General features: G+C 50.6%; 1 protein-coding gene across 1 annotated transcript in view; it reads right to left on the bottom strand.

Moving 5' to 3' along the window:
* LOC137306759 (complexin-1) overlaps nucleotides 1–10,612 on the bottom strand; it is a 243,151-nt gene extending 232,539 nt beyond the window's left edge. The window contains exon 1 of the mRNA XM_067976165.1: nucleotides 10,516–10,612. The gene's annotated coding sequence lies outside the window, so the exon portion shown is untranslated. The remainder of the gene's footprint in view (nucleotides 1–10,515) is intronic.
* Between the last annotated feature and the right edge of the window lie 1,873 nt (nucleotides 10,613–12,485).

Below are 12,485 nucleotides of genomic sequence, written 5' to 3'. Positions count from 1 at the left end.
TGCTCAATTGTAGACCTGGTAGCAATGTGGCTGTCATTATACCGACGCTGTGGCTCGGTAATGGGGTTCCTCAGAGGTGTCATAAGCCACGTGTGCAGGGGATATCCCTTGTCGCCGAGGAGCCAGCCGTTGCCGGCGTTGGGTGCGTGGAAGAGGGGCGGGACGGTGGACTCCCTGAGGACGAAGGCATCGTGGCAGCTGCCAGGGTATCTGGCGCACACGTGTAGGAATCTCTGGCGGTGGTCACAAATGAGCTGGGCGTTCATGGAGTGATACCCTTTCCTGTTGATAAACAGCCCTGGCTCATGTGGAGGTGCCCGTATTGCGATGTGGGTGCAATCGATTACACCCTGCACCCGTGGGAAGCCAGCCACAGCATGGAATCCAACCGCCCTCTCCGTCTGGCTGCGCTCATCCATGGCGAAGTTGATGTAGGTCGAGGCCCTGCGGAACAACCCATCGGTGACCTGCCTTATGCACTTGTGTGCAGACGACTGACAGACCCCGGTGATGTCCCCCGTGGCACCCTGGAAGGATCCGGAGGCGAAGAAGTTGAGGGCAGTGGTGACTTTGACGGCGACGGGTAAGAAGATGCTGCTTGGTCCATCCGGGAGCAGCTCGTCATTGAGGAGGCTGCAGATGTCGGCGACTACCTGGCGAGTGACTCTGAGCCTCCGTATGCACTGCTGCTCAGAGAGGTCCATGAAGCTGAGCCTCGGTCTGTAGACCCTGTGCGGAGGGTAGTGCCTCCTGCGACGCATCTCTCTCTGCGGATGCCCTCCATCCTGCTGTGCAGGTGGATGTGCCGCAGCACCGTGTTGTGGGGATGCACGTCTCAGAGGCGGACGGCGTGGACTGCGAGGCTGCTGAGGCTGGTCATGCTGTTCGTCCTCCGAGGATGTCAACGCAGCACCCATCTGGCAGGTTTAGGTTTGCGGGGTTGTGCACGCTAGAAAAGTGTGTCCTCGCACAGGGGTTGCGGTTCCACGTCGGTGAATCTTCTTGCTTGGAGGAGGGTGGTGGAGGGCAGGCGTTGCCCAATGTTACGGAGTGTCCTCCTGCGTTGGTGAAGGCTCTCCCCCCCCACCTGTGGAATGCACCTTGGCAGCTGCCACAGGCTGCTGGCTGCAACACGTCCGTTGAGAGTGTGAGTGGTTCCCCCAGTATGGGAAACAGTCTCATTTCACTGTAAAATCCGACACCTGTTAAATAAACAGCTCAATCAGGTCATTTAATGACCTGAAATACCAAGATAAATACACTCAAGTGGAACCCCGCTGGCTTTAATTGCCTGCGGGATTCCCACCAGCGGGGCCAACGCACGCACCCCCGCACGTCAGCGCGCAACCCGGAAGTGGGCGGGATCGAGGCGCGATCCGGTCCCGCTCCTCGAAACCGGGATTTTAGAGGCCCCCCCGCCGAGAACGCACCCGGAACCGGGTGCTAAAATCGGGCCCAAAGAGTCTGCAAAGGGATATAGACACGTTAAGTGAGTGGGCAAGAAGGTGGCAGATGGAGTATAATGTGGGAAAATGTGAGGTTATTCACTTTGGTAGGAAGAATAGAAAAACAGAATATTCTTTAAATGGTGAGTAACTATTAAATGTTGGTGTTCAGAGAGACTTGGGTGTCCTGGTACAAGAAACACAAAAGTTAGTATGCAGGTACAATTAGGAAAGCAAATGGCATGTTGGCCTTTATTGCAAGGGGGTTGGAGTACAAGAGTAAGGAAGTCTTACTACAGTTGTACTTTGGGGCTTTGATGAGGCCTCACCTGGAGTACTGCGTACAGTTTTGGTCTCCTTATCTAGGGAACAATATACTTGCCTTAGAGGGGATGCAATGAAGGTTCACTCGATGAATTCCTGGGATGAGAGGGTTGTCCTCTGAAGAGAGGTTGAGTAGAATGGGCCTATACTCTCTCACAGCTTACTTTCCCACCTAGTTTTGTATTGTCAGCAAACTTGGATACATTACACTCGGTCCCTTCATCTAAGTCATTAATAGAGATGTTCTAGCCCTATCTCCAACTCCCGTACCCTACAAGCTCAGCTTTCCCAGTAGCAGCACGAGATTGCAGGATCACCCCCAGTCTCTCTTTCTAGTCTTGTTTGGCTTTGCTGTGCTTGATGCTGATACTAGGTAATGCTTCCCATTCCTTACCTCAAAGAGTACAAACATGTTCTGTATGTTGACATTATCAGATCACTGAAACAACTCCTGCCCTTTAAAATTAAATTTAAACATCTATAACTTATGTTGTTAAATTTCACACCAAACTTTTTTATTTCATAAATCAAAATGCAAGCAAGCATGGACAATGCTTCCTCCTGGCTGAGGAGAATCCAAGGTGCAACTGGCAGTATAACTAGAGCCTGTCAGCTCAAAGTCCCACTTTTTACCTATTGTTATATGGTATGTGTAGTATAATTGGTATATGTTATGTGTAGTATAACTCGTATATGGTATGTGTAGTATAATTGGTATATGGTATGTGTAGAATAACTGGTATACGGTGTGTGTAGTATATCTGGTATACGGTGTGTGTAGTATATCTGGTACATAGTATGTGTAGTATAACTGGTATATAGTATGTATAGTATATCTTGTATATGTGTATGTAGCATAAATGGTATATGGTCTGTGTAGCATACTGGGTATATGGTATGTATAGTATAATTGGTATGTTATGTGTAGTATAACTCGTATATGGTATGTGTAGAATAACTGGTATACGGTGTGTGTAGTATATCTGGTATACGGTGTGTGTAGTATATCTGGTACATAGTATGTGTAGTATAACTGGTATATAGTATGTATAGCATATCTTGTATATGTGTATGTAGCATAAATGGTATATGGTCTGTGTAGCATACTGGGTATATGGTATGTATAGTATAACTGGTAATTTTTTTTTCGTTCATGGGATGTGGGCGTCGCTGGCAAGGCCAACATTTATTGCCCATCCCTAATTGCCCTTGAGAAGGTGGTGGTGAGCTGCCTTCTTGAACCGCTGCAGTCCATGTGGTGAAGGTTCTCCCACAGTGCTGTTAGGAAGGGAGTTCCAGGATTTTGACCCAGCGACAATGAAGGAACAGCAATATATTTCCAAGTCGGGATGGTGTGTGACTTGGAGGGGAACGTGCAGGTGGTGTTGTTCCCATGTGCCTGCTGCCCTTGTCCTTCTAGGTGGTAAAGGTTGCAGGTTTGGGAGGTGCTGTCGAAGAAGCCTTGGCGAGTTGCTGCAGTGCATCCTGTGGATGGTGCACACTGCAGCCACGGTGCGCCGATGGTGAAAGGAGTAAATGTTTAGGGCAGTGGATGGGGTGCCAATCAAGCGGGCTGCTTTGTCCTGGATGGTGTCAAGCTTCTGGAGTGTTGTTGGAGCTGTACTCATCCAGGCAAGTGAAGACTATTCCATCACATTCCTGACTTGTGCCTTGTAGATGGTGGAAAGGCTTTGGGGAGTCAAGAGATGAGTCACTCACTGCAGAATACCCAGCCTCTGACCTGCTCTTGTAGCCACAGTATTTATGTGGCTGGTCCAGTTAAGTTTCTGGTCAATGGTGAACCCCAGCATGTTGATGGTGGGGGGATTCGGTGATGGTAATGCCGTTAAATGTCAGGGGGAGGTGGTTAGACTCTCTCTTGTTGGAGATGGTCATTGCCTGGCACTTGTCTGGCATGAATGTTACTTGCCACTTATTAGCCCAAGCCTGGATGTTGTCCAGGTCTTGCTGCATGCGGGCACGGACTGCTTCATTATCTGAGGGGTTGCAAATGGAACTGAACACTGTGCAATCATCAGAGAACATCCCCATTTCTGATCTTATGATGGAGGGAAGGTCATTGATGAAGCAGCTGCCCTGAGGAACTCCTGCAGCAATGTCTTGGGGCTGAGATGATTAGCCTCCAACAACCACTACCATCTTCCTTTGTGCTAGGTATGACTCCTGCCACTGGAGGGTTTCCCCCTGATTCCCATTGACTTCAATTTTACTAGGGCTCCTTGGTGCCACACTCGGTCAAATGCTGCCTTGATGTCAAGGGCAGTCACTCTCACCTCACCTCTGGAATTCAGCTCTTTTGTCCATGTTTGGACCAAGGCTGTAATGAGGTCTGGAGCCGAGTGGTCCTGGCGGAACCCAAACTGAGCATCGGTGAGCAGGTTATTGGTGAGTAAGTGCCGCTTGATAGCACTGTTGACGACACCTTCCATCACTTTGCTGATGATTGAGAGTAGACTGATGGGGCGGTAATTGACCGGATTGGATTTGTCCTGCTTTTTGTGGACAGGACATACCTGGGCAATTTTCCACATTGTCGGGTAGATGCCAGTGTTGTAGCTGTACTGGAACAGTTTGGCTAGAGGCACGGCTAGTTCTGGAGCACAAGACTTCAGCACTACAGCCGGGATGTTGTCGGGGCCCATAGCCTTTGCTGTATCCAGTGCACTCAGCCGTTTCTTGATATCACGTGGAGTGAATCGAATTGTCTGAAGACTGGAATCTGTGATGGTGGGGATATCGGGAGGAGGCTGAGATGGATCATCCACTGCAGAGCTTTGATCTGATCCATTGGTTGTGGAATTGCTTAGCTCTGTCTATAGCATGTTGCTTCTGCTGTTTAGCATGCATGTAGTCCTGAGTTGTAGCTTCACCAGGTTGCCACCTCATTTTTAGGTTTGCCTGGTTCTGTGCACTTCAATGAACCAGGGTTGATCCCCTGGCTTGTTGGTAATGGTAGAGTGAGGAATATGCTGGGCCATGAGGTTACAGATTGTGCTGGAATACAATTCTGCTGCTGCCCCACAGCACCTCATGGATGCCCGGTTTTGAGCTGCTAGAGCTGTTCTGACTCTATCCCATTTAGCATGGTGGTAGTGCCACACAACACGTTGGATGGTGTCCTCAGTGTGAAGACGGGACTTTGTCTCCACAAGGAGTGTGCGGTGGTCACTCCTACCAATACTGTCATGGACAGATGGATCTGCGACAGGTAGATTGGTGACGACGAGGTCAAGTAGGTTTTTCCCTCGTGTTTGGTTCGCTCACCACCTGCCACAGGCCCAGTCTGGCAATTATGTCCTTCAGGGCTCAGCCAGCTCGGTCTGTAGTGGTGCTACCAAGACCATCTTGGTGATGGACATTGAAGTCCCCCACCCAGAGTACATTCTGTGCCCTTGCTACCCTCAGTGCTTCTTAACATGGAGGAGGACTGATTCATCAGCTGAGGGAGGGCAGTAGGTGGTTTCCTTGCCCATGTTTGACTTGATGCCATGAGGTTTCATGGGGGCCGGAGTCAATGTTGAGGACTCCCAGGAGCCCCTACCCTCCTGACTGTATATCACTGCACCGCCACCTCTGGTGGGTCTGTCCTGCTGGTGGGACCGGACATATCCAGGGATAGTGATGGAAGAGTCTGGGACATTGGCTGAAAGGTATGATTCTGTGAGTATGACTATGTCAGGCTGTTGCTTGACTAGTCTGTGGGTCAGTTCTCCCAATTTTGGCATAAGTCCCCCAATGTTAGTGAGGAGGACTTTGCAGGGTCAACTGGGCTTGGTTTGCCTTTGTTGTGTCCAGTGCCTAGTGATCCATCCGGTTTTATTCTTATTGTGACTTTTTGTAGTGAGATTGTACAACTGAGTGGTTTGCTAGGCCATTTCAGAGGGTGATTAAGAATCAACCACATTGCTGTGGGTCTGGAGTCACATATAGGCCAGACCGGGTGAGGACGGCAGGTTTCCTTCCCTAAAGGACATTAGTGAACCGGATGGGTTTTTATGACAATCCAGTAGTTTCATGGCCACCATTGCTGATACTAGTTTTCTTTTATTCCAGATTTTATTTAATTAATTGAATTTAAATTCCCCAGTTGCCGTGGCGGGATTTGAACTCATGACTCCGGATTATTAATCCAGCCCTCTGGATTACCAGTCCAGTAATGTAACCACTATGCTACCGTACCCACGGTATGTGTAGTATATCTAGTATATGGTGTATGGTATGTGTAGCATATTGTCTATATTGTATGTGTAGTATAACTGGTATATGGTGTGTGTAATATAACTGGTAAATGCTATGTATAGTATATGTGGTATATGGTGCGTGTGTAGTGTAACTGGTATATGGTATTTGTAGTCTAACTGGTATATATAGTATATCTGGTATATGGTGTGTGCAGTATATCTGGTATACGGTACATGTTGTATATCTGGTATAAGGTGTGTGCGGTACAACTGGTATATGGTATCTGTAATATAACTGCAATATGGTACGTGTAGTATCACTGGTGATGTGTCTGGGGTTGGGAGAGTGGGCTATCTCCCTGTGATATCTGGAGTTGGGAGAGTGGGCTATCTCCCTGTGATATCAGGGGTTGGGATAGTGGGCTGTCTCCCTGTGATATCTTGGGTTGGGAGAGTGGGCTATCCCCCTGTGATATCTGGGGTTGGGAGAGTGGGCTATCTCCCTGTGATATCTGGGGTTGGGAGAGTGGGCTATCTCCCTGTGATATCTGGGGTTGGGAGAGTGGGCTATCTCCCTGTGATATCTGGGGTTGGGAGAGTGGGCTATCTCCCTGTGATATCTGGGGTTGGGAGAGTGGGCTATCTCCCTGTGATATCTGGGGTTGGGAGAGTGGGCTATCCCCCTGTGATATCTGGGGTTGGGAGAGTGGGCTATCTCCCTGTGATATCTGGGGTTGGGAGAGTGGGCTATCTCCCTGTGATATCTGGGGTTGGGAGAGTGGGCTATCTCCCTGTGATATCTGGGGTTGGGAGAGTGGGCTATCTCCCTGTGATATCTCGGGTTGGGAGAGTGGGCTATCTCCCTGTGATATCTGGGGTTGGGAGAGTGGGCTGTCTCCCTGTGATATCTGGGGTTGGGAGAGTGGGCTATCTCCCTGTGATATCTGGGGTTGGGAGAGTGGGCTATCCCCCTGTGATATCTGGGGTTGGGAGAGTGGGCTATCTCCCTGTGATATCTGGGGTTGGGAGAGTGGGCTGTCTCCCTGTGATATCTGGGGTTGGGAGAGTGGGCTGTCCCCCTGTGATATCTGGGGTTGGGAGAGTGGGCTATCCCCCTGTGATATCTGGGGTTGGGAGAGTGGGCTATCTCCCTGTGATATCTGGGGTTGGGAGAGTGGGCTGTCCCCCTGTGATATCTGGGGTTGGGAGAGTGGGCTATCCCCCTGTGATATCTGGGGTTGGGAGAGTGGGCTGTCCCCCTGTGATATCTGGGGTTGGGAGAGTGGGCTGTCCCCCTGTGATATCTGGGGTTGGGAGAGTGGGCTGTCCCCCTGTGATATCTGGAGTTGGGAGAGTGGGCTGTCCCCCTGTGATATCTGGGGTTGGGAGAGTGGGCTGTCCCCCTGTGATATCTGGGGTTGGGAGAGTGGGCTGTCCCCCTGTGATATCTGGGGTTGGGAGAGTGGGCTGTCCCCCTGTGATATCTGGGGTTGGGAGAGTGGGCTGTCCCCCTGTGATATCTGGGGTTGGGAGAGTGGGCTGTCCCCCTGTGATATCTGGAGTTGGGAGAGTGGGCTGTCCCCCTGTGATATCTGGGGTTGGGAGAGTGGGCTGTCCCCCTGTGATATCTGGGGTTGGGAGAGTGGGCTGTCCCCCTGTGATATCTGGAGTTGGGAGAGTGGGCTATCCCCCTGTGATATCTGGAGTTGGGAGAGTGGGCTGTCCCCCTGTGATATCTGGAGTTGGGAGAGTGGGCTGTCCCCCTGTGATATCTGGGGTTGGGAGAGTGGGCTGTCCCCCTGTGATATCTGGGGTTGGGAGAGTGGGCTGTCCCCCTGTGATATCTGGAGTTGGGAGAGTGGGCTATCTCCCTGTGATGTGTGCGAATGGGAGATAATTCTAACTCCCCTGTAGTGTGTGACAGTAGGGGGAGTGTTCAGTCTCCCTCTAATGTCTGAGAACGGGAGAGTGTTGTATGTCGCTATCCTGTGAGAGACTGGGTGGGGATTCTATCACCCTGTACCCAAGGTCAATGGAAGAGTATTCTGATTCTATGTGGTGTGCGAGAATAGGAGAATATTCTACCTCCCTGGAGTGTGAGAATGGGAGAGTGTTTGTGGTCTGTGTCGTGTTTGGTTTGGGGAATTATCCTGTCTCCTTTGTGGTGTGTGAAAGTGGGAGGGAATTTTGCCTCCTTTATGCTCTGTGTATTAACCTATCGCTTCCCCTTCACCCGATCCGCTTACTGGCGTCCATCATTATCTCCTCCTCTGCGTTTTTGACTCCTTAGTATTTCTTCTACAAGATGCATGTCTCCGGGAATGAGAAGGGGACTGGGAGGTTTCACGCATGCTGGCAGTTTTGTTTGATGAGTTTTCTGGAGTTTATGTGTCTCCTTCCATTGCCTGCGCTTCACCGTTTCCGCATCCTCTCTTCCCCGGCGCTCTATGGCAGTTCTAGCGGCGCCCTGTCTGCTTCTTTCTCCCACCCACCAGCAGTTTTCAATTAACACTACTGCTATCGTGTTCTCCTTTTGTACCAAATTTTTATCGCATTTGCCAAGGGCTAATTTCTGTTCCGCGGGCTTAGACTGATTGCGGGGCACTCACACCAACACAGCCCGTGTGATTCGTGTGCTGGGATACCAGCCACATGGTTTAAACTCAAAACTGTTCGCTAACTACCGACAGGGAAAATACCCAGATGGATTTCTTTGATGAAGGGATCCTGTGAAGGGAGCGATTTTGTATTTTACGGTTTGAGGTTACGCGCTACAGATCAATGTGACTGCAAGGACATGGAAAGCTCCTGTTCTCAGCACTGTGGTGATCTGCTAGCTCATCACTCGGCTCTATTTCCGCCCTTGGACGAACATTTACAGGGCACGGAGTGATGCCAATGCTGACTTGCAATAGAGCCTAAGGTCGCAATATGTCCCATTAAAAATCGCGGCTTCTAATTCAGCGCCGGATCAGTGTCGGTCCGGAGATGTTAGCGAGAGGTTAAAATACCAAACCCTTTCCCGGGTGCGGATTTCCCGCTGACAGTGAACAACTCTGCCAATCCCACCATCTCCTGCAGGATCTGCCTGCTCCCACCCCTGATCCCACAATCTCCTGCAGGATCCGCCTGCTCCCACCCCTGATCCCACAATCTCCTGCAGGATCTGCCTGCTCCCACAATCTCCTGCAGGATCTGCCTGCTCCCACTCCTGATCCCACAATCTCCTGCAGGATCTGCCTGCTCCCACTCCTGATCCCACAATCTCCTGCAGGATCTGCCTGCTCCCACTCCTGATCCCACAATCTCCTGCAGGATCTGCCTGCTCCCACTCCTGATCCCACAATCTCCTGCAGGATCTGCCTGCTCCCACTCCTGAATCCACAATCTCCTGCAGGATCTGCCTGCTCCCACTCCTGATTCCACAATCTCCTGCAGGATCTGCCTGCTCCCACTCCTGATCCCACAATCTCCTGCAGGATCTGCCTGCTCCCACCCCTGATCCCACAATCTCCTGCAGGATCTGCCTGCTCCCACTCCTGATTCCACAATCTCCTGCAGGATCTGCCTGCTCCCACTCCTGATCCCACAATCTCCTGCAGGATCTGCCTGCTCCCACTCCTGAATCCACAATCTCCTGCAGGATCCGCCTGCTCCCACTCCTGATCCCACAATCTCCTGCAGGATCTGCCTGCTCCCACTCCTGATCCCACAATCTCCTGCAGGATCTGCCTGCTCCCACCCCTGATCCCACAATCTCCTGCAGGATCTGCCTGCTCCCACCCCTGATCCCACAATCTCCTGCAGGATCTGCCTGCTCCCACCCCTGATCCCACAATCTCCTGCAGGATCTGCCTGCTCCCACCCCTGATCCCACAATCTCCTGCAGGATCTGCCTGCTCCCACTCCTGATCCCACAATCTCCTGCAGGATCTGCCTGCTCCCACCCCTGAATCCACAATCTCCTGCAGGATCTGCCTGCTCCCACCCCTGATCCCACCATCTCCTGCAGGATCCGCCTGCTCCCACTCCTGATCCCACCATCTCCTGCAGGATCTGCCTGCTCCCACTCCTGATCCCACAATCTCCTGCAGGATCTGCCTGCTCCCACTCCTGATTCCGTGCCGCGCCAAACGGAAACCGACTCTTTCAAGTATTTACAGGAAAAGCCATTTCACGCCTGAATCTGTACTCGGCGCCCGTTTTATCGGTTTAGAGATCATGTTTTCAAAAGGGTGAAAGGGCGGCAGTAATGTTTAAAATGTGACCTTTGATGGACTGGCAGCTCCCAGTTCAGAGGATCTCAATCCAAGTTCCTGCCTTGAGTTTCACATAAAATCTACTAAACGGAGGTTACAAGACATCATCGTTATCAAAACTACCCTTTCATTCTCAATAGCCTGCTATCAAGATCCGTCTTTTAATTATCGTCCAATTCAAATAAAAACAAGAAAATAGAGCAACTGAGAGTCTACGGTTTCTTGCTGGAAAGATGTCCCTAATTGTGAGTTGGGAGTGAGGAGGATGAGAGGCGAGTTCCTTACCCGCTCTGCCGGTTGAGTCAGTGGATGAGTGAGTGAGTTTGGTGAAGGAGTCGCTCCCGCTCCCGCTCCTGTTCCTGTTCGGGCTCCTGCTCCTCCCCTGTCTCAGCAGCACTGGCACATTCTCTGCACTTGCACTCTAAAAATAGCTCATCCCCCTCCCCCTCCGCTCCCCCTGCGCCAATCCGCACACACACACATGTCCGTACTCTGCAAACTCAGCTCCCCACTCAACATAAATTACTCCTGCCCATTAACTCAGAAGGCAGCAATTCTCTCCATCCCATCGGCGGCCACAGCCTGCCTCCCTCTCAGTGTGCGATACAAACCTGGAGCTGCTTTTCACTCTCTGCCTTGTACTTTCAGGGTGTCTCAGAGACTGGCTACTTGTGAACTTTTCCCATCACAATTGTTCGGAATGATCAAATATTCCGGAGGCGATACAGACACACGAGGCAATGTTCACCCATTTTATGTTTCTTTGAATACAGATCTTGTTTTGATTGTGGTGTTTATCCGAAATACCTTGGTAAAGTAGAGTGAGATACTAGGAGTGAGCTTCAGGGTAAAGTGCAGAATATTGGCTGGAAATCAGGTGCCCGGGACACGAATGAGGGAGAGCTGATGGTCACTTAGGGCAGGGAGAGCGGCGCGGTTTGCAGAGTGATGGAGAGAGTGTGAAAGGGGAGGAAAGGCTGAGAGTTGGACTGAGAAGGCGGGGACTGTCCGTCCGCTTTAAAACTCAGAGACATTGCAGGAATATGACGCTAACAGCCAGAAATCAATGCCAGCAGCCAATAGAAACCCCGTGAAATCAGACAACTGCAAACAGTGGGAATGAATTGAGGAGGTCGGTGGGAGGAGAGTTGGGTTAAGACGGGTTAAGATGGGGTTAAGACGGGTTAAGATGGTTAAGATGGTTAAGATGGGGTTAAGACGGGTTAAGATGGGGTTAAGACGGGTTAAGATGGTTAAGATGGGGTTAAGACGGGTTAAGATTTGCCCAAAACCCATCGGACAGGCGGACTCGCGGGTTGTTCCGGGGAATGAGAGTTGACTCTCAGCCTCTTTTACACTTTGCAGAAATATTTGACAAATTCAGTATCCTTGATCCTTATATAAAAAAACGTGTTAATTAAACCTCTCCAACTTTAAAAGGTGAAATCTATCTTCCCAGGACCGCTTCCTTTCATTTAATACCGAGAATCTGGGAAAGCTCCGAGGAGCTGCTCCCCCCCGGCCTGCTCATCAGATTGGATTTCTAAACTGGAGTTCGAGGTAAATTATAGAATTTAGAGGAAGGACAGACTCCATCAGTTGGGTCTTTGATTACAATTCGATGTTTGGCCCTGATCGGCTCCAGCCCAGCACATTCCTCACTCAAAAATGGGGGCGATGGTTAAGCGGTGAACAGAATGTTAAATATGATAAAATGAGCCGCTCCAATCATCGGAAGATGTCTTTTAAATAAGGGAGAATAAAGATTATCGACAGATAGCCTGGAAATAAAGGAGGACACGGCCGGTATAAACAGCACATCTGGACGGCAGGTCGTTCGCTTTTAGAATATGGAAACAATAATTAGGATGAGGAAGGAGCTTGAACAGGAATGGGAGCAGCGATTCCTGCAGTCCGACAAACCATTTCAAGACCGAGAAAAATGCTGACTGTGTTGTGGAGATGAAAGGAGGGGGTGGAGGAGACTCCAGACTCAGTGACTGTTCTGACCTTGGAGAGAATTTCTGTTTGGGAGGAGGAGAGGAGGAGGAGGAGGGGCAGGCTGGCATGCAGTGCGAGAGGCAGTGGTTCGATCCGGAATGTGAGCAGTTAACTCATCAGTCAGTCAAAGCAGGGCTCCATGGGCTTCCAGGAGCACAAAAAGAGCCAGAAAGAAAGAATTCGGGCGGAGATTTTGCGGGAACCCGCACCATGTCGGGGGCAGCCAATGCACATGGTTCCTGAGTCTCATCACT

The sequence above is a fragment of the Heptranchias perlo genome, chromosome 1 (genome assembly GCF_035084215.1).
Source record: "Heptranchias perlo isolate sHepPer1 chromosome 1, sHepPer1.hap1, whole genome shotgun sequence".
NCBI lineage: Eukaryota > Metazoa > Chordata > Chondrichthyes > Hexanchiformes > Hexanchidae > Heptranchias > Heptranchias perlo.
The sequence above is the reverse complement of the archived record's forward strand: the minus strand, read 5'-3'. Positions and strand labels throughout refer to the sequence as shown.